Raw genomic sequence first — 23,674 nt, 5'->3', positions numbered from 1 at the left:
TGGGAAATGTAATGTGTAATCTTTAATTGTCAAGATGGCCGCCGTTATCAATCTTGGCCATTCACGATGGGTGCTGCTGAGTGCTAATTTAGTCTATATCTTAAGTGCTATTAAGCAAGCATGTTTGCTGCCACAGTCTTTGAGCAATGACTAAAGCGGAGTCTTTTGCCTTTTGAGTTAACACATTTCAACTGTACAAGTGATTATTTGCAAGACACATGCTACATTATCGCCTCATATCCCTGAACTTTACTCACCCCAGAAGAGCTCTGCTGAGGATGCTGATACATTGGGCTTCAGTGTAAGAGGCCTTGGGAGAATTGATTTTTTTAATGCTCTGAAGTCACATCTCAGCATAACACCTGCCCCAAAATGCAAGCAGCAGCAGCAGTAGGTCTCAATGCAGTGACACGAATTGTGTGTGTGTGTGTGTGTGTGTGTGTGTGTGTGTGTGTGTGTGTGTGTGTGTGTGTGTGTGTGTGTGTGTGTGTGTGTGTGTGTGTGTGTGTGTGTGTGTGTGTGTGTGTGTGTGTGTGTGTGTGTGTGTGTGTGTGTGTGTGTGTGTGTGTGTGAGCAAGCGAGAGAGAGAGAGAGAGAGAGAGAGAGAGAGAGAGAGAGAGAGAGAGAGAGAGAGAGAGAGAGAGAGAGAGAGAGAGAGAGAGAAAGGTATTTCCTGCCAGGTTCATTCTTGTGTGTGTGTGTGTGTGTGTGTGTGTGTGTGTGTGTGTGTGTGTGTGTGTGTGTGTGTGTGTGTGTGTGTGTGTGTGTGTGTGTGTGTGTGTGTGTAAAATACCTCCTGCTAGGTCCATTCTTGTGTGTGTGTGTGTGTGTGTGTTTGCGCGCGTGTGCATGTGTCTGTGTGTGTGTATCTAAGTGGTCTAAGTGTGTGTGTGTGTGTGTGTGTGTGTGTGTGTGTGTGTGTGTGTGTGCGCGGGTGCGTATGTTTGTGCGCGCGTGTGCATGTGTCTGTGTGCACTTCTCAGTGTGTGTATATCTAAGTGGTCTAAGTGTGTGTGTATGTGTGTGCGTTTGTGAATGCAGTCTCTCTTGCCAGCTGGATCCATGAGAGGGCCCAGCGTGAGCACTTCTTTAGCCAGTGCCCAAGCCCTCAGCAGGGGTCAGAGAAAGGGGGCTGCTCCCCTCTCCTGGTTCTCCTTCTTCAGGGCCAACACGCATCCGAGGGCCACTTATCAGCCAGCCCCTGTCAATGCAAAAAACACACACACCGGCAGCTTTTCATTTCTCCCTATCTTCTCCTCCCCCCCCCTTCTCCCCCCATCTCCCCCCTCTCTCCTCCCCACTTCTCCTTTTCATTTCCCTCTCTCTTCTCCTCTCCTCCCCTCCTCCTTCCCCCATCTCACCCCTCTCTCCTCCCCTCTCCACTTCTCCTTTTCATTCCCTGACAGCGGTATTCTAGGGATTGGAGGCCTGTGCATTGCTGTTGTTAAGCGAGGGGGATGAAGGCAGGTTAATACCTGGACTGTTTCGCAACGCATCAGTCACACCACCACCCTCCGTCCCACCCTGTCCTCTCCTCCTCCTCCTCCTCCTCTTCTTCTTCTTCTTCTTCCTCCTCCTCCTCTTCCTCCTCCCCTTCCTCGTCCTCCTCCTTCCTCCTGCTACTCCTCCTCCTCCTCCTCCAGTCTAGCGGATGAAGCTTATCGTAGCGTGCAATAATACCCTGGGCAAGGGATGGGGGGTGGAGGGGGTTGTGGGGGGTGGTAGATTGCGGTGTCCAGTCTTGCTGTGTCAAAGGCTTGGCTGAGAGAGAGAGAGAGAGAGAGAGAGAGAGAGAGAGAGAGAGAGAGAGAGAGAGAGAGAGAAAGAGCGAGAGAGAGAGAGAGAGAGAGAGAGAGAGAGAGAGAGAGAGAGAGAGAGAGAGAGAAAGAGCGAGAGAGAGAGAGAGAGGCTATGAGGAGGAGGAGGCCAAGAGAGGCCCAGCTGTTTAGGTTGCTAGTGGTGGTGGTGCTGATGGTGCTACAGAGATGGCGATGGTTGGTGCTAGCTGTCGAGGTCTTATCGCAGGCAGAGCAGCCGTGCTTCCTACCCCTTCCTACCCCTTTCTCCGCATGTGAGCTGCTGTGCGGATGGCTCAGGATTTAAAAACGGCGGCCGGCTCTCTCCACTCGACACTGTGCCATGCACGCTGCTGCACCCATTACCACCACAGCCATTATACCAAAACCCCATGAACGCACGCTCGGCGCTCAACGCCCTTCATTAGTGGCGTTAATGCTGTTTATCTCTTAGATCAGTGTTTCCCAACCTTTTTTGTCTTGTGTACCCCCATAAGACTTTTCGTTATGCCATGAGTACCCCAAGTCATGTTCTATATCGCTTTCTATATACCAATGTAACAAAGCTCCATACATTTGTTAAAACTACATCTTTCTAAGTACCCCCTGCAGTGTGCTCGCGTACCCCTAGTGGTACACGTACCCCTGGTTGGGAAACATTGTCTTAGATGGCTGCAGGTATGTATATATGAGGAGAACGAGGAGCATCTCTCGTCCAACATCCAGGCCACACCACCGCCGCCTCCGCCTCCCACCATCAGCATCTTGCAGCCCCCTCCTCTCCTCTCCTCGCCCCCCACCCCCCTTCTTTTTCTTCACGATGCTGTAAGCTCTTTGTTCCCGCTGTGTTTTCATTTCCTTCACACACTCCGTGTCGCAGCAGGGGGGGTCACCGCAAGACGGTGTAATCTTAGCCGCAGTGCCGCAGAGCCCGCTTGCGCCTTTGATCAGGCGAGGAGGGTGCCTGCCTATTTACGTAGGGTGGAAGCGGGTTGCCTGCCTGCCTGCCTAGCCTGCCTGCTCGGGCCTGCACCAGGGAGGATCGATGAGAGGTATCGGTGGAAGACTAATTTATGCCCTTTTGCTTTCCTCATGGGCACTCATGGGCACATTCATCAGCCAGGCAGATAAGAGACTCCCCCCCTACACTCTCGAAGTGTGTGTGTGTGCGTGTGTGTGCGTGCGTGCGTGCGTGTGTGTGTGTGTGTGTGTGTGTGTGTGTGTGTGTGTGTGTGTGTGTGTGTGTGTGTGTGTGTCTGTATGTGTGTGTGTGCGTGCGTGTGATACATTTAAAGAGCCCAAACATAGCGGTGTACACACACATTTGCTCTTACAAAGACCCTTGTAGTATATATTTCACTGCACCGCACAAATTGGGATAGATTTAATGGCTCTCAAATGGAGAAGCACACATATTTTTCTTTTTCACAAAGACCTCTAAGAAGCATTTAACCTAGTGATATGAAACACTGATAGGGGGCGCTGAAATGAAGGCGTAAAAAAAAAAATATTGCAAAAGTACAAAAAACGAAGTTATTAAAATATTGGTCTGGAGCTCCAGTGCCTGCTGTGATATTTTCTTCGGTGTGAGCCTCCACTTTATAGGCCAAAGAACTCTTTTGTTTTCCCGATTAACCTGATTCTGTATGGGGATTGTGCCCTGAACTGATTGGGCTCTCAGTGGATTGATTACAAAGAGACACACATGCCCTCTTTAGTGCTTTGTGATGTTCCAGAAGAGCATAGTTATATGTTGCAATTAGACTACATGCACACCGGGTATGTTGTCTAGTAAGAGTGTGTGTGTGTGTGTGTGTGTGTGTGTGTGTGTGTGTGTGTGTGTGTGTGTGTGTGTGTGTGTGTGTGTGTGTGTGTGTGTGTGTGTGTGTGTGTGTGTGTGTGTGTGTGTGTGCGTGTGCGTGCATGCGTGTGAGCGTGCATGTGTGTGTGTGAATGTGTGCGTGTGCGTGTGCGTGTGCGTGTGCGCATGTGAGTGTGTGTGTGTGTGTGTGTGTGTGTGTGTGTGTGTGTGTGTGTGTGTGTGTGTATCATCCATCCGAAACGCACCTTTGGGCTTCTTGTGATGAGAACAACCGACAGTCATCCTCTTAATTAAATCCTGTTTGTATCTCAAATATATTATTTCATTATTTCACAAAATAGAATCTCTCCTCCAGTGTTGCTTTGGGAATTAAGTTGGACCGTACTTGAAACATGATGTGAAGATACTTGAGGAGGGGGGTAGAAAAAAAAGCAGAAAAAATGATTTAATTACCTCCCTGTAGTTGCCATTAGCATGCATGCTTACTGGCGCCCCGGTCACAGATTATACACCAAAAATGCTGAAAAGCTTGACAAGCACTTTCATTCAAAAGTTATTAACTTTTTAAGCACCCAATTACATCTGGTCGGTGGTAAGCTCACAATTTATGAGATTCCGAATCTCCTGGGGTATGTAAATAATGGATGACCAATTAAGTGGCATTTAAACTGACAGAAGACGTGGACCGGGTTGATTCAAATAACCTTTCTCTCCCTCCACAGATTGATGCCCCCATGCCAGGGGAAAAGAAAGCTGGGGGGAAATGTCTTTAGCTCTGTTTAAAGGGGAGCCATTGTGCGAGGCTGCAGGGAGATGTAACGCTAACGCATCTGGATACCATGGAGAACTGGTAATTTCCCATCTGTGCACAGTGATGATGTTTTACAATGCTAATGTAGCATACTGTACACAGAGACACAGAGTTTAACCCATTGATGCCTGATGTTGCGTTGCGCAACGTTGGCCCTGGCGCCTGGAGCTGCAGTACGCAACATTCAGGCTCATGAGATTTGAGACAGATTTATTAAAAATCTCTGTTTGTTTGAGATAAATGAACATATTTTAATGAAAGATGAGGGTCTTAGCGATTAATGCAACTTAGTGCATATTTTTATGTACTTCAGAAGCTGAGATATTTGAGCCCTATCTCACGCCTTTCGTAAAGTCTTCACGAAAAAAATAGAGTAATTTTCGTGGTGCATTCACGTTATTGCCCGCCTTTCGTAAAGTCTTCACGAAAATAATAGATTAATTTTCACGCTGCCTATTCACTTGAATTGCCCCACTGCTGCTATGGTTATCCAAACGTCTGCAGGGGCGGGGAGGGGGTGCTGACAGAACACTGCTGATACACTCGGGACTCACTAATTCGACGCCCTTTCGGTACTTACCCCTTATGTCCCCTAAACCTAAACTTAACCCTAAACCTAACCCTAACCTTAACCCTAGCCTTAACCCTAACATTGACCCTAAACCTAACCCTAAATTGCTTGTTTGAAATGTTTGATTACCATGTGACGGTAGGCTACCGAAAGGGCATCAAACTAGTGGGTCGCTAGGCAACAGTCGGGCAATTCAAGTGAATAGGCAGCGTGAAAATTAATCTATTATTTTCGTGAAGACTTTACGAAAGGCGGGCAATAACGTGAATGCACCACGAAAATTACTCTATTTTTTTCGTGAAGACTTTACGAAAGGCGTGAGATACGGTTGGATATTTAGGTTTTTATAGGCTGAGGGTAGCTTTTCCTAAAAAGGGCTCAGGCATTCAGCACCCTTTTTTGCAGGTGCCTTAGGTGTCAATGGGTTAAGACAGAGAGAGAGAGAGAGAGAGAGAGAGAGAGAGAGAGAGAGAGAGAGAGAGAGAGAGAGAGAGAGAGAGAGATACCTTAGGCTGTGCAACGTCCACAGATGTACGTCTTGAGAAGTCCTCTCACCGTGGTTATGAAAAACCTGGTGGTTTTTGTGTAACACTTTAACATTGGACCCTTGACGGATGTTCAGAGTAGCCCATTAATCCTACAGCGACACCAGACGTATGCAGGAGAAAAACTGCCCAATGCTGAAACAAATTGGCATGTTTAACACACAGCAACGTGCACTTCATCAAAAGGAATATGCTCAGAAGCGCACTACAAAAATCTATGGTCGCATACTGATATAAAGCGCATTACTCTGTCAGGTATAAATGTATGACTAAATTGTGTGTGAGTGTTGGAATAAAAGATTTGGCAGTGATATATTTAACAGCTTCCATGTCTGAAATGGAAAAAAAACCCACAAACCTTCAAATAATCCATGCGATGACAATGACATTTAATTAAAAGTAAACAAAACCTAATTGCCACAATAGAAAGATATCACAATGTATTCCAATAAACAGTAGTTAATTAATCTCAAGACTGTTGCCATTCTGAATGTCATACAATACTCATTCTTTGTATTTGCTCTCATTATAACTCAACCCCATTTTTTCTCTAGATGCAAAGGTGGTGCGTCAGCCCTAATATGAAGAGCAATACATGTCTGTTGTGCCAAGACTTTCTCTAAAGGATCATTGCTCTCTCTGTAAAAAAAAAAAAAGACTCCCTGTCTGACGAAAGCACAAGTTAGACTTTGCTCAGAGTACAATTTCTAATGTTACTGTACATATGATGCAACCCCATCTGTCTTCCGTAGCTGCATCGCATGCTGTGCTCAGTGTTGCCAGATTGGGCTGTTTCCCTCCCAATTGGGCTGCTTAGGATGGCTGTGTGCGGGTAAAAATGGCATTTAGCAGAAAAACCCGCCCATTTTTTGCCATAGAAATTAATAGAATTGAGCGGGATTTTGTGCTTCTGTGCGGGTTTTGAGCATTTTTTGGGCTGGAAATCATCAGCCTCATCTGGCAACCCTGGTTGTGCTGCAGTATGCAGTGTGTTCCCTATATGGCAAACCTGATAGCTACCTTAGAAACTCAAACTGAAAAACACTATAGGCAGAAAGTTGAATTAGAAAGACACAGTGTGGACTTAAGAGAATCTTAGTTGCTGTGCAGTATGTCACAGCCTTTCTGGTATACATTGTCCCTGTGTCACTTAGAAGGTTATCTGTAGGCCTATAGTAACTGCTGTTATAGGGTGTATCTGTTGGGCACACACACAAACACACACACACACACACACACACACACACACACACACACACACACACACACACACACACACACACACACACACACACACACACACACACACACACACACACACACACACACACACACACACACACACAGAGACACACACACACATGCACGCACACATGCAATCTATACATGACTGTCATGTTATTATACCACTGCCACTGCTGGCTTGAGTGAACTGCAGTGGGAGTCACAAACTCAAAAATATCTGAAAGCTGTCATCATCCCACATGTGCTCAAAGGTATTGAGCGTGCATACGGAGCCATGAATACTCATGACACATGCTAATAGAACATCATATTCCACATGTCAATTTCCTTATTTATCTCAGAGGACAAGCTTGCCTCCAATGGTTGCTATGGCGATGGCGCCGTTTGGCTTCCTTTACCGTACGCAGCTCACAAACTTTTACAAACTTTAAAGCTATTTAGTTTATTTGTGCCTAGCATTGTGAATTTTGTATTAGCATCGTCAAGTGAAGCTTATGACCGATTTTTCCGCCGATTGTGAGCGTTTTTGTGATTGTATTTTTTTTCACCAAGCGTTCACATTTTTTTTACTCTGTTCAAGGAAGATGCTCTTAGCTGTACATTACCAACCTCGGCAATAGGCCTAATAGCTTACCTGGTTGCCAAGCTAATAAGGCAGTGCAGGCCAGATAGGAGAGAAGACAACTGTCTATGGAAGAAACGGACAGCACAACCTAAAGTTGAAGCTGTGTCTGCAGGATCCCTCCCTTGCAGCCCTAAGATTTGATAACGGCTTTTCAGATAAGTACTAGGCCTACACAGTCTTCCTGCGCTAGTAGGCTAGGTGTTGATGTTATGAAATTAGACTGTTACGATCACTTCCAGTGTCATTTTTAGAACTATTATTACATTGTAGCCTATATATTTGTGTACACTTTCTCACATGAACCCCAGAAAATTGGCGCTGTACGGCAGCCTCCAGAGCTGGTGTGTGAATGTGGGGATGTGTGTGTGTGTGTGTGTATAGTTTGAAAGCACTTTGAGTCAACTTCATACAGTAGCTGTGATACTGCACTTACAGTACATGTTATATTGTATTGTATAGTGTGTAACATTACAGTGTAGTGTTGGACACAGAAACACACACACACACACACACACACACACACACACACACACACACACACACACACACACACACACACACACACACACACACGCACACTGCACAACACACTGCACAACACACTGCAGTCAATCTCACAGCAGTCAGTGTGTGGCGATGTGAGGTTGACAGGGGAAGAAGTAAGTGGTGGGTTTCACTGACTTGCGGCTCCTGTACTACCTCTACGCTCGCTGGTGTAATTACTGGGCTTGGCCGCTCGCTGCCGTTCCCCAGAGAGTCCATGTTGGCCCACAGCATTGTCTTTGCCAAGACCGTCTGATTTCATGCCACATACCTGGTTGTCGGCCCTGACAAATCAAACGTATCCAGTGGTGCCATAAATAAAGGCGTTTACTTCACTTGACAGAATGACATGTGATTCGCGACTCACATTAGCTGTAATTTACCATGTGTTTTTGTTATAACCACATGGGGCTTGTCTCGTTTTCTTTTTTTATATTTCATTGCTGTCATTTTAGCTCATGCCTGCGGTTGAATACTCTGGATAAACAATAGTGTAAAATAGCAGACAATCAAGCAGCACTTTGTAACATTTAATGTCTGCATTTGCTAATTGATTATATTTTCTCATCCACGTACTGTATGGTATGTTGACAGTACAGTATATTTCACTCATAGCACATGACAAGACCATCATCATGACATGACAGGACCATGATTTCATGTGACATAACACATTATTTTCCTCTACAATTGTTTTAATCATTTTCTTTTATGGACACGGTGATTTATGTGGCGTTGATGACTGAAACATTGATTGCAATCTAGAAATGGATATTAAAATAATTTCACTGTGACAGCACCAGACAGACGCCAAATTAAGTCTTTTAAATCTTTTTTCTTTCCTTTTACTTTTTTCAGGGGCTCAGAGCGATTTGTTAATGTGATTCTCATGTTTGAGAGTTATGGTAGACTTTAGGGAAAGTGATTTTCCATGCTTACTATGCACCACATATCTCTATAGTTACACCAGAGATTCTTTAAGTATATAGAGATATGCCATTGTAATACGTTGCTATGGGCACCTAACGTGACCAGGTTCCGGTCTGCCTAAAGGGACGTGTCATAATACTCCTAGCATTGAATAGAACTCCTTAGGTCTGCCTAAAGGGGGATTTCCCCCCCTCCCTCTTGCAATAATAGAACCCGGAAACAATGGGCCAATGGAACCTCTCTCGCTCTACTCTCTCTGGTTACACCCTGCATGTACAGCAACCGGTTATGGGGGAAGTACCATGAGTACCTAAGTGGTAGAGTACTTACAAAACTAAAACATCTGCCACAGGTTTGCAGCAAACTTACATTATGCTTAATTTGTGGTGAACAGTTGAGTGTGCCAGAAGGTTTGCCACAGGTATCATAATCAGCTATTAGCAGGCAACCTGTGCCAAATGCTCTGGCAGCAATGGTACCCTACATTTGCCATTGATGTGCCAAAACAGTTTGCCAGTACGATAAGCTTTTAGCGACAATTTTCCAGTAAGGGTAAACTTTTGGTGAGCTTTTGGCGAAGAATTTGCAACTAGTGCTGAATTTTCCATTGTTTGACAAATTCATTAATAATAATTTCATTTAATTACACGTTGTGTTGCGCTAATTTACCACAGCAGGTAAGTATTTTAAAGGCAAATGTTTTACACAAAACTAATGTGCACATTTGACCTACTTGCAAACTTCAGGCAGTTTTTTCTGTCTTTTTTTCTTTTTTCATAAGGGTACCTGTGCCTTTGGTCACAAGTCCATTTTTATAATCATAAGTCCCACTCTATAATTACCTACAAAACAACATCTACTGTATTATTTTTCTTCCTAATTACTTGTTTTTAGTTATACCTTAGTAACCCACACTTTCTCACGTTTTCTTTCACTGGCACTTGCTACAGTGTAAGTCTAATCATTCTGACTGCCACATCCCCATAGAAACATCTATTATCAACATCTGTCTGTGCGTGTACTATATATTGCCAAGAACAGTATGATTACCTTTAAAATATTATGAGTTACTCACAGTATTTCACGGCAGTATGCAGGGTTGTGGACAACTATGGCTAGGTCCGGTACAAAGTAAATGGACTAATGGTAAATAGATTGCATTTATATAACGCCTTTCCACTCCTTCGAGCACCCAAAGCGTTTTATATTGTATGCCTCACATTCACCCATCCACACCTGAGTTTAGATTCTCTGCCCGAGCCCGAGCCCAAGCCCGAAGTGACCCGACCCGACCCGCGGTCCGGGTCTGTACGGTATTTTCCATCACAATCCTCTGGTCGGATTGGACCGGGCCAGCGGGCGTGCACTCACATTCTTACACCGGTGTCAGTGGCTGCCACGCAGGGTACCACCCTGTCAAAAGGAGCAACTTGGGGTTAAGCATCTTGATCAAGGATACATTGATGGGGTCAGGCAGAGCGGGGCTCGAACCTGCGACCTTCGGGTTGCTGAATGGCTCCGAGCCACCACCACCCCATCATCTGAAAGGCCAACGCCACCCAACCCTTACAATCTAATTAGGGCACGCACCTGCCCAACTACAGAGGTGTGCAAAAGCGTCGTCTTGAAATGTAATGAGAGTGAAATTCCAGGACTCGCCTCTCCCTGGGCCTGACACAACTGACCTTCTCCTCCCCTCAGGCATCCTTTGATGGCAGTACTCTATGACTACTCGATGTCCATTTGGGTGTCATTTGCAGGACACAAGCTGTGAACGTGGCTGCCATACAGTAGCTTTACAGTGATATCTCATGCGAGGACATCCATACGTGCTAGTCTGAACAAGAGCGGACAAATCAAGCAATAGGACAAATCCCGGCCTAAGCTAATAAGCCACCATGCCGGGCCGACATTGAGCACCGGAACCAAAAGCTGACGTGCTGGTGAATAGCCCCCCTCATGGAGAGGCCCTAGTTTGACACAACTATATTTGCTTTTAATCTTCTTATTCAGTCCGAAAAGTTGCCTTTTCAAGATCCGAACGGACGCAGGGACAGGACGGGACGGGAGGGCTTTAAAAATTACATACAAATGAGGGCTAATTCAGATCTCTCTGTCCGCTTGTCCCTCAGTGACCACATCCAATTTCCAAGGATAATTTTATCAGGCTGGGCGGAGCGGACAGCTGGCCTGAGGAGCCTCTATCTCCGTGAGCAGGCTTTCAGCCAGGGCCAAAGGGGCCTGAGAGCAATGTCTTCAACTGTCAGCGCTAGAGGAATGCAGGGTGTGTGTGTGTGTGTGTCTGTGTGTGTGTGTGTATGTGTCTGTGTCTGTGTGTGGTCTCGTGATGTATGTGAACGTGCATGTTTGTGTGTGTGTGTGTGTGTGTGTGTGTGTGTGTGTGTGTGTGTGTGTGTGTGTGTGTGTGTGTGTGTGTGTGTGTGTGTGTGTGTGTGTGTGTGTGTGTGTGTGTGTGTGTGTGTGTGTGTGTGTGTGCGCGTGCATGCCTGCCTGTCTGTGTGTGTGCGCGTATCTATACACCTGTTTTTTTATTGGTCAAACAAATTATTGCAATTACAAATGAGCTTGAAGATGAAGAGCATAGGTCAGAGACTTTAGCGAAACACAATTAAAACAGGTTTTCTTTTCTAAAGCTGCATGGTACGGGAGCACTGAGTACCCTGCAGACTTAGACCACACAGAGCGAGAGGACCAACGGGGAGTAGCCGGCGGTGTCGTGATGTATAGGCCTAATACATCTAGTCACATTAAAACTTTAAGCGGCGCCGCTCTACACACATTCCCCCGAGGGCGCTGTGTCTCCGGCGAAGCTAAAGAAAGAAGAAGGCCTTTCACGTCCAACCTTTTAACAGATGTAAAATAAGGGCTGAGTATTATGAAAGGCCTTTTTTTGTATATTTTATGTGTGTTTAAATGCCTGCGCATGCAGACGTATCAACTTAAATCTGCTATAAGCCAGGCTGACTAGGCATGCTGTGCAGCGTTCCCCTCTGAGGATTTCCAATGAGTCTTGGTCTTGCCACCGTAGTACAGTAAAACTCCCCTGGCTGGCTTGTGGAAACAGATTTGTATTACTAATTTAAAAGAGAGAGTACTGTATGCTAACTGTAAAATAGTGTGTGTGTGTGTGTGTGTGTGTGTGTGTGTGTGTGTGTGTGTGTGTGTGTGTGTGTGTGTGTGTGTGTGTGTGTGTGTGTGTGTGTGTGTGTGTGTGTGTGTGTGTGTGTGTGTGTGTGGTGCCTGAAGTGGCATTGAGATAATGTAATATAATACTGTATATTGTCAGTACTTTCCAAATGCCTGAACGATAATGTAGAAGTAAGTTCTTGTTTAGTCCTGAAAGGAAAAGTCCATTGTATTTCCATATTGAACTATGTTATTCTCTGCTCTGAGATGAGTTGTGTACCTGGTCTATAAGTGTGCCCTCAGTCCGTCTGGCGTGTGGCACTACTTTGTTAGCACTTAGCTTAGCTCAGCGTGACCAAGCTCATCCATATGTTCCCATTTGAACACGCTTACGTACATGGCTGGCTACATGACCCAAATGTAGTAGTTTTACAAAATAAAACATGTTGTTAAAAAATGGGCACTGTAGCCCCATAATGCACACCATTCTACCAGTGGAACGCTGCAGTCATTGAAAAGGTGGGGTTGAAAAGGTAAAGGTGGGGTTGCAGGTTAACCATTTTAACAAAATGTACTATTATGACATCACGTTGGGGGTTCCACAGCTTGTAGGAGTCTATGTAGAACCTTAGAATCCTGGGGCAGTTCCCCCAACGTGATGTCATACCTGCAACCCCACCTTTAACCACCATAGTACTACACTGCTGTGACATCACACCGGGCCTTCAGTATGATGCACTATGACTTGGTCATTGCCATTCTGGTAACAGCAAATTTATAACGCCATGTTTTAACGGGTTAATGAAAGGTGTAATTGTCACATTGATATCGTCACTCCTAAAAACATTTCTCTACCCTTCCCCCCTCTTACTTTTTTCAATAGAGCCAGCAATGGGCAGGAGTGAATATATCAATGCTTCACTGTCAAAGTGCTATTGACTTAACAATGCCCTAAAAATAAACATTTGAGTAATTCATCTCTATCTAAAGCAAGATAAAGCCTCATCGTGCAGTATATCTGTCATTTGTTGGACAAAGACAAAGTCTTACATTCAGCACAACTTTAACACCCCCCCCCCCCCCCCCCCCAAGTTCTGTTGTGTCTCCTTTCATATGGGTGAATGCACAAAAACAGCTTAACGTGAAAAAAGAATGCCAGTGAGTCAGCTCTGGCTGTCAAAGTGCTCTTAGTTGAGAGAGTAAACACATAAATGTCAGGGCTCCAGCTAGGCCTTTGTTATTACACGGGCCATCAGCAAACAGATGATTCATTGGGCACACACACAGACAGGGAAATGCCGCTATATGGCACCCTATATTGAGTCTCTCTCTTTTGTTTCTGCTCGGCAGGCATCCTTATTGTCATTAAATGTCGTTTTTGTAATTCACTTTTTGGATGAAATGGTGTGTATTCACAACAACAGGCCTCAAGGGTTTGAGTGCTGTTGTGGTCAATACTTGAACAAACAAAACACATTTAGCCTACTCATAGAATCCCTTTGGTGTAACAACTTAAGAGACAATGCAGATTAAATGTATTTACCAAGTGAAACTATAAGAACTTTTATTACATGATCCTGCTGTAGACATATTTATTTAACTCTAGTTATTTTAATTTTCCTTTGAAATGGAGGACGCCAGTCTTCATTAGTGTGTGACTTTTAGAATAAGGTACCGCATGTAACATCCAAATGTATGAAATGTGTCAAGATATAAAACCAGTGCTCATTGGTGTAGAAAACACTTTTTTTCAATTTGAAGAAATAACGATTTTTGTTGGTCTATGTAATTCACTTACAACAATATTGCAGTGAATTTACTACGGTGCTTTCTCAATGCACCTAAATGCCACTTTGTAAGCAGTTGAAACCTTTTTTGAATATAATAGTCATTCATGCTGATGCAAGATACGTGCAGTATAAGGCAAGTGAATGCTTATAAGGCATAAGTAAATGCTTTGTAATCATCTCTATAAAGTTTTATGGTCAGCGAGGTTTAAGTAACCACTAAAGTTAGCACTTCCGTGGAGAGCTTTGTAACACATTCATAAAAAACAGTGACACACATCCATAAAGTAGTCTCTAAACTATGAGCTCCACGTCGTGAAACTTCATGGTTGTGTTGACTCCACAGTATGTTCCTTCCCACTTCCCCAGGGCAGCAAGGGAGGTGTTGGCACGCACCGCACAGCATGAGGAGGGATGAGATGTGTCCTGCTGGTGGTTTTAAGATGCACGGAACACACCCTTCTCACCATCCACAGCACATTTTTCTCCCATAAGCTCTTTTGCTTATACTGCAGTAGTCAGAGGTAGTATACACTCCTGGTTGTAAAACAATGGTGAGAGTGTCAGCGCTGCTCGCCTTGTACATCCACCAGCAAAGACACAGAGAGTGGCGGATGAAGCAGCCTACAAGTGCTTATGGAAAACACATGCTATATTGTGCGTGCAGTACAACTCCACTATATCCCAAAATGCAGCATCCCTGAAGGAATCCTGTCAGCGGCTATCACCAACAGCATTATCTAGGCAGGGCAGCTCTCCTGCAACAACAACAACAAGACACACACACACACACACACACACACACACACACACACACACACACACACACACACACACACACACACACACACACACACACACACACACACACACACACACACACACACACACACACACACACACACACACACACAAATCCCACCAGCGATTTGCAGCATCTAAATGAACTGTCATTCCCTTGTCATATTTAACTTTAACAGATTTCTACCCATTAATCTGCTAAGATGATATCCCAAAGGACACAAAGATAAAGGGAATTTGACAGAAACCCCCGTCGGAGCCATAATGACTTCTGAGTTTCTTCACATTTGCGAACGTCTGGTTTGACTTAGCCGCTAATGTGCTAATGTCACACTCTTGAGAATCCCGGGCCGTGATGGATGTCAAATTCCCTACAAATACCAACAATGCATTGTGATTGGAGAATAAATAAATATATAAGTAAATCAGCAAGCATCTACTTCGGGATTTGAACCTCCATTCATAGATTGTACGGGGCTCATAACACATTCTCTTAGAGTCATATACCAAGAGAGAATGAGTTCTGAGCTGGCTTAAAAATAGGCAATTACTGTACACGGTGCACAACTATTCTGGAAGGGAAGGACTTGGACGTTTTCGGTAATGTATGCTAATTTCACCAATTTTCATTTCATAATTACACTTACGCATGTGACAGAAATAGTTGAGCGCGGTTAAAGTGTGCCATCCAAAACTCCAAAAACAAATTTGCAGACTTCGGATTTCAATGCCGCAAATATTCATGAGTTTTATACTCTCTGCGCAAAACTATCCCCATTGCTCCAGCAAAACACTCTGATTTCATCTGCCAGACAACCACGATGTGACCTTGGAGACGGTTCCCTTCCACATTCTCTCTGATTGGACTGCCATGATCATTCAAATCTTTTGTCATTATTTTCCCCCACTCACTTCCTGTGGCCTTCGTTTGCATACACAGTAAAGAATGCAGTATTAATTCAACACTTAGAGAGTACTCTGGGAAACAAAAACACACTAGAACATGTCAAATCGACTCTCTAAGGGTGGAATTAACACTTCACTTTTTTTTTACTGTGTCGCACACACCCTCACCCTCCGCACCTACCTATCTAGCTACCCTCCATCCTCTTTCTCTTCCTCTTCCTCCGACTCCCTCTTCTGCTCAGCCTCGGCATGCTATCCTATCAGAGGGCCCATCTGTGCCCCTCTGATTGATGCAGATGTGCCCTGGCAGCCAACAGCAAAACACCTCCATCATGAGGTGGCGATGTGGCGGCGGTGGCGGCGGTGGTAGCAGTGGTGGTGGTAGCAGCGGTGGTAGCTGTAGCGATAGCGCGTGGCTCAGTTTCGCTTAGCCTCTCGTGGATGCGGTGCTTGCTCCGGCAGTCACTCTGTCTGTCTCACGAGCCCGCATCTGTCACCGCGGAGCATCCCCAAGTGCACTGACGGCTTATGTACCTCATCATCTTCATACCGTACCGTTAGGGTTAGGCCAGCGAGGAGCGAACGCAAGTAAAGTATCCCCCTCCAAAGCCAGGCGCACAAGCGCACAACCACGCACGCGCGCGCACACACACACACACACACACACACACACACACACACACACACACACACACACACACACACACACACACACACACACACACACACGCACACACAATCACACACACACACACAGACAGGTGTAAATCTTCATCCTCTGTTGACTACAGAAAACAAACATGCACATGCTCAAACACTCACGCACACACACACACACACACACACACACACACACACACACACGCACACACACACGGACACAAACCAGAATAACTTTTCGCTCCTCCATCAGACACACAGACAGGCACGCACACATGCACACACACTCAGTACTTTTTTCACTCCTCTATGTATTGCAGGATAGACTTCCTTCCCTGTCAAAGAATGAGAAAAACTCACTCACATGCATACAGACTCGCAAACAGGTACACACGCACGCACCCATGCGCACACACACACACACACACACACACACACACACACACACACACACACACACACACACACACACACACACACACACACACACACACACACACACACACACACACAAAAATCCGTAACATTTACTTAGTTAATGCTAAATAACTGCAGTTACATTGCATTACAATGACCTGGATTTTAGTGGTTTTCAGTGTGGTGGGTCAGAAAGAAGCTATTCCTGAACCTGGTAGTCACCTCCTGGATGGGAGGTGAACAAGGCATGACTCATGAGCTTGATTTACACAGTAATAAATTGCCAGATACATATTTAGGCCTACAATTCTTTTGACGAAAGTAACTAAAGTAATGCAAAAGTAGTGCAATGCCTTACATTTTAAATATAGTAATATTGTAGTGTAAGGGATTGTTTTAAAAAGACAGTAACATGTAATCAGTAAAGCATTACAGATTTTGAGTAACTTGCCCATCACTGGTCATGAAACCAAACTGGGTTGTGATTTTCAGAAAGGGATTTTACATGTTCAGATTTGCTACTACCTGGATGCACTTTTCTTTCCGATAACAACACATGCTATTCAGTCTTTCAATTACGCACAACAAATGAATTACTCATTTATAAAATGTTCAGATGAGGAGAGTTTATCTTCGAAAGTAGACTAATTTAGTTTGCTTTTGCCTCTAGATCAGTTAGGGTATGTGTGAACTGGCTAGGCCTTACTGACTCCTATGTCATATGTCCTTGAACACATCGGTCTGTATGTAAATCATTCACTGAAAAAGCATGTTATTCTGGGAATGCCCAAAGGTAAGCCCAAACACTCAACTTCTGCAGTGCAAAGTACACACACATACGCGCACACACGCACGCACGCACGCACGCACGCACATACGTACGCACGCACGCACATACGTGCATACGCACTTGAGCGCGTGCACACACACACACACACACACACACACACACACACACATACACACACACACACACACACACACACACACACACACACACACTCACACACACACACACACACACACACACACACACACACACACACACACACACACACACACTCACACTCACACACACGCGCGCGAATGCATGCATGCAGAGAGAGAGAGTGTGACACACTTCAAGATAGATAGCGAAAGTGAAATGTTGTCACATTTGATATTTGAGCTGTAATGTAGTTTTACTGTGTCTGGTACACCATGACTGCAACCTTGAGCTAATGTACAGAACATTACAGCCTATAGACTGCCTCTGCTTGCCCTACAAAAGTGGCCAAGACGCCTACTGATGTCAATAGAATGTTGTAACCAGTTATTAAAATGCTGAGAATATTCATTTCTGAGAATATGGAAAGGAAATTAAAAATCTACAAAAGACTGCATAATAAATTATCCTTTTAATATCCACCAAATGAGCCAAGGCCAGTGTATTCCAGGTTTGAAAAGTCTTTCAGTTTTTAATTATTATTTTTTTTCGCTAAGTAAACATTGAAATGATTTCCACTGGAGCCGCATATACTGTAGCCTGGCGACGCCATCCTATGTACTCCACCCAAAGATGTTGGCTCCGCACATCGTCTGGCAAAAGCCTCCTGCTCGGTTCTCTCAGTGTTTAGCCAATCAGCAAATAGTTGAGAGTGGTGACGCGGAACTCCGTTACTGATTGGTTAAGGTCACTATAGTCACACTTTTTTTGTTATTTGTATGCTTTTGCAACGCTATATCGGAACGGTTACACTAATAAAGCACAATATGGGGTTCAATTTGAATTCGGAACTCCAATGAATTTAAATGGTAGAGTAAGATCAGACCATCTCCCACCCTACACGGAGATGGATTCGTCTTGGCTTTTGCCAGACTGTTTGCTTTCGCTGAGGCTAAATTGTACTCTATGTTATCATATGGCAAAATCTAACTGCTGCCTAACTTTACAGAGAGCCTTTATAATAAATATATATATATTAAAAAACCGTATGGAGAACATGTTGCATGTGCATCCATCCAAAGCGTTTGTGGTGCATGGTGTTGTCACCACGGACAAAGCAATAACAACAAAACTGGGCATTTCATGCAAACAAAAATCTCCATATGAATTCTGTAGGAGAGGGTGTTTCATTTCTGTTTGTGCTGTTGCCCTGCCACTGATCTGTTTTTGTAAGCTGCCACTTTGAAAGTGGGAGGGAGGCCGTGCCATTGCAGCTTTGTGGTGGCACATCAAGAGCTGTATTTTAACACATCTCTCCTCTCCTCCCTTCTCCTCTCCTCTCCTCTCCCCTCCTCCCCTCTCCTCTCCTCTCCTCTCCTCTCCTACCCTCCCCTCCCCTGCTGCCCCCTACTCTCCTTTCCTCCATTCTCCTCTCCTCTCCTCCCTTCTCCTCTCCTCCCCTCTCTTCTCCTCTCCTCTCCTCTCCTCTCCTCTCCTCTCCTCTCATCTCTTCCTCTCCTCTCCTCTTCTCTCCTCTCCTCCCTCTCCTCTCCTCTCCTCTCCTCTCCTCCCTTCTCCTCTCCTCTCCTCTCCCCTCCCCTGCCGCCCCGTCCTCTCCTCATCCCATCTTCATCACCCTGCCCTCTCTCTTGCCTCCACTCACCAGCCTTACACTCAAATGCAAACAGGTTGGGGAAAAATTCAATCTAGCAGTTCAAACACTACATCGCTAAAGGTGTGATTTCGATGAAGTCTGTTTACATACAGCTTACAGATAGGATTGCTTGCAAGATGATCGACATTGCCCAAGGATGTTATATATATATATATATATAATATATAATTATTTCTTTTATGCCACGGCAATCAAAACAGGGCTGATAATAGAAAGAGGAGCGATTGAAATTTTACACATTTGTCCTACACAAATAATGCCTGCGCAATCAGTTGTCAGCAATGTAATTTACTGTCAAAGTTCCTCTCTGCAAAGAGGAGACTGATGAAATCATTTGGAATTAGTCACACATTTCCCTTCACTGCATTGTCTGGCTTAAAGTGAAATGCGTTGCCTGTGGTCTTAAAGCTCTGTTATTCCGCTGTCAATGTTGTCTTGCATATTTACGAGGTGGTGCAAGCAAAGGCTTGCTATTAAACAGGCACACAGATGGCACACCAATCTCTTTTGAACAGTGTGATGCATATGCTACATATTTATTTTGTGTAAGTAATGGGTGCAATGCTAATTTTGTTGGTGCTGTTGTTGTGGAAGGAAACTTTTTGAAAACTGTCCATCTGAAAAAGGATACCCAGTTATTTGGTCGTTTTCATAAGACCACATGCAAATTTGACGGAAAGATAGGAAAAATGCTATATGCAATATTCATATCATTCTTTTGTATGATGTTTTGGGAAGGTTGTTTTTTATTGTTTTTTTTTTTTAATAATGAAATGCTGGTTGTACCCACTTGTAACCCCGAAAGCTTTTGCCTAAAGTTTGTTAATTAAGTGAGTTGGTCTATGCCAATCCATTGCCGTTGGTCGGGTCAAACGAGGCAAGGATGGCAATAATATTCAGAACTTTTTTAGACTATACACAGAACACCGCTTGTCTTATCACTTGCCCTTGTCCATGAATATTACATCCAACAGATCATGCAAGGCACTTTTTTTTCAATATTTATCATGGTGACAACAGCTTGTCTGTTTTTAGTAAAAGTTCATGCAAAATGGACACTACTGTCTTATCACAGTAAAAATAACGAGTGCCACACACTCAAGGTCTTGCCAAAGGGGAAAACAGCCATTACGCCAAAAAATTCAAATGATGGGAATGCATTGCAGACATGGTCTCAGCAGCAGAGCTGCAATGTATAAAAAGATGGCAGGGCAAAGGAAAAACATTGCAAATGAATGCCACCGGTGTCGTGTGGAGGAGAGCATCACCCCAGGAAGACGTACGTACACATTTCCCATGAAAACAGGAGAGGAGCATCGAGGGCTATTATTCAACTGGAGCTCCGGAGAGGAGTTTGTGTGTGCATCCATACTTTCTCGGCTGTGTTAACTGAACTGTCATAGCTCATGGAGGTGGCTATGCCCAAGTGAGTGGAATACATATTCTCACACTCATTAAAGGCACAAACTTCCCATTCTATAAAAATGTTCAATATGTTTCTCTTTTTTTTACGAGACCATTAAATCAGTCAGCTGTGGCATTTTATTTTAGATGAAAAATCTATACTGTATGTACACTGCGAGAACAAACTAGGCATGACATTGGTATAAAAGTATGATAGAGCAACCGATTCTTCACCCTCAAAGCTGATAGAAGTGCTAGCTATATCTGTGCAGCCGCCTGTCATATAACAAGAGAATGTGGGTAGCACTCAGGATGGATAACACTTCAGACCATCAGCCCTCTCTCCTATCACATTCACCCAAGTACGTACGTAAAGACATTGCTTATACGGACATCATTATGGCTCGCTTTACCCTTACGGTGTCAACACCAAACACGAGAGCATGGCCCGTCACAACATTAATGCGCAGAAACACCTTCTCTCTTCTATATCCTATTAGCAGCGGCAAATAAAAGAGCTCTCAAATTAGGAGGTCCTCATTAACGGAGCTCTTGATACGTCTCCCACTCTCATGGGGGGTGGGGGTGGGGGTGGTAGTGGTGGTGCTGAGGGGGGGTGGGGGGTTGTCAGAGAACTCATTAAACTGCCCTGCCAGTCAGACTTTCCACCAATAATGCAGACAGCCACAATGGGTCTGGCGTGTGACGGAAGCTGATGCATCAAGAGGCGAGAGGATGGGTGGGGAGAGGAGTGGAGGGATGAGAGGGGGTGGGTGTGTGGGTGGGGGTGGATTGACACAAGCACCCAGCAGCAGCAAACTGGTTCCAGAGGGCAGTGATTAGACGACTAGCGCAGGAACGGCTCTAATGGGCTCTTTCAACACAACTTTCTTCCTTCGCAACGCCTCACCTCCGCGACCTTGTCTTTGGCCAAAGGCGTCCGCCGGCGCAAACGGATGGCGAGCAGCTGCTTCTCTGTCAGGGCCTGTGACGACTAATGGAGCCGCGAGCGTCGTAGGAGACGGCGGCCAGACCACTCGCCGACAGACGTTTGTCCTCGTTCACGTTGTCGGCCACCACTGTGTCCTGTTTTGATCCTCGTTGATGACACACAGACCCACATACATGCACACATAAGCACACACACAAACACACACACAGACACACACACATAAGCACACACACAAACACACACACAGACCCACACACAGACACACACACATACACACACACAGGGCCGCTGACAGCTTTTGCTGGGCCCAGGACAAAGTCATCCAAAAGGTCCCCCTACCCAATACATTCAATATAATGGGGACCCAATGTTGGGCCCCCTATCTCCCTGGGCCCGGGACAACATACCCCTTTGCCCCCCCCCCTGTCGGCGGGCCTGCACACACACAGAAGCACCCACACACACAAGCACACACACAGACCCACATACACACACACACAAACACACACACACAAACACAGACACAGACCCACATACACACACACATAAGCACACAGAAACACACACATACACACACACACAAACACACACACAGACCCACACACACGCACACATAAGCACACACACAAACAAACAGATAGACCCACATACACAATTACACACACACACACACACACGCACACACACACACACACACGCGCACACACACACACACACACACACACACATAACACACACACACACACACACACACACACACTACACACACACACACACACACACACACACACACACACACACACACACACACACATCCCCACACACACACATACATACACACAGACACACACACACACACACACACACACACACGCAGATGTTGACCTTGATGGCAAAAATAGTCACATTCTCCATGGGCCGTTTTTCTTCTATGAAAGAAGGGAAAGTAGATGTAAGACTGCAAAACACAGCCCTGCTGTTTACAAGACCTTGAAAAAGAGAAGCATGTTTTCAAAGCATCCCTTCAGGAAAGAAACCTACCGTAAATCACAACTGGTATATACATTCTCAAGTTTTGCCATGACACTACGTATATATTACAGATCAAAATGGATGGTGTGCCCCTGACACACATTTACTTCCACCAAGGATATCACATTTCTGGATGTGTTATTCTGTTCATCTGTGTTGCTATTTGTTAGAAAAATAACAAATTTTACTGTATGGATATAGGCCTAATATAACAGTTTGATTTAATGTAGGCTACATTATGCCAGTATTCTGCTTCCGTTTTAGGTGATTGTTTGGGGCAAATTATTTTGCCTGGACAGAGTGACGCTGGACCCTAGCACACAGTACATCACACTCACGATAAGCACAAAACCTGTTACCATATGAACTTCTTAAAGGTACAATGTGCAGGAAATGGTCAAAAAAGGTACTGCAACTATGCTGCTCATCGAAACTGGGCTGTTTACTGCCAAATTTACTGCCAAACTTTTCATGAAAGTTTACTTAGTAATAAACTAATCTTTTCTAGTATGGCCCAAGTACAGTCATGTTTGCATCTAAAAATGGCTATTTTTGGAAATTCGAAATGGCGGACCATGGAGAAGATCCCCCTTTTCATGTAAGAAAAGTGCAATTTTTCCAGTCATAATGAATACTTAGAATTTGATGGTGGTGGTGAGTATTCATGAAAAAGGTAACATTAGTGAATGTGTAGCATGAGTTCAGGAAATAAACAACTAAAAATCTTTCACAGTGTCCCTTTACAGTAACACTATGAACTGAAATTCCTTCTTGGACCTGCATGGTTGTCCAGCATTTTATAGTGACTCAATTACTGGTGAAACAGCTTGTCTTCATCATGTCCTGCTACAGTATATTCAGTGTCTGTATCCATCATTGACTGTGGACTCTTTTTTGTCAGCTCTGTTTCTATTAATGTTTCTAGGACGAGTGAGTATATCTGATCACTTCCCCACCTACTACCAATGTCCCAGCCATGCCTCTCTACAAGGGTGTACAACCAAGTGTGTTATATCAAGGGCTGGGACATTAATGCATTAATTTCGATTAATTAATCACGCGATTCGATTAATTAATTAA

Source organism: Engraulis encrasicolus, chromosome 14 (genome assembly GCF_034702125.1).
Source record: "Engraulis encrasicolus isolate BLACKSEA-1 chromosome 14, IST_EnEncr_1.0, whole genome shotgun sequence".
Taxonomy (NCBI): Eukaryota; Metazoa; Chordata; class Actinopteri; order Clupeiformes; family Engraulidae; genus Engraulis; species Engraulis encrasicolus.
The sequence above is the reverse complement of the archived record's forward strand: the minus strand, read 5'-3'. Positions refer to the sequence as shown.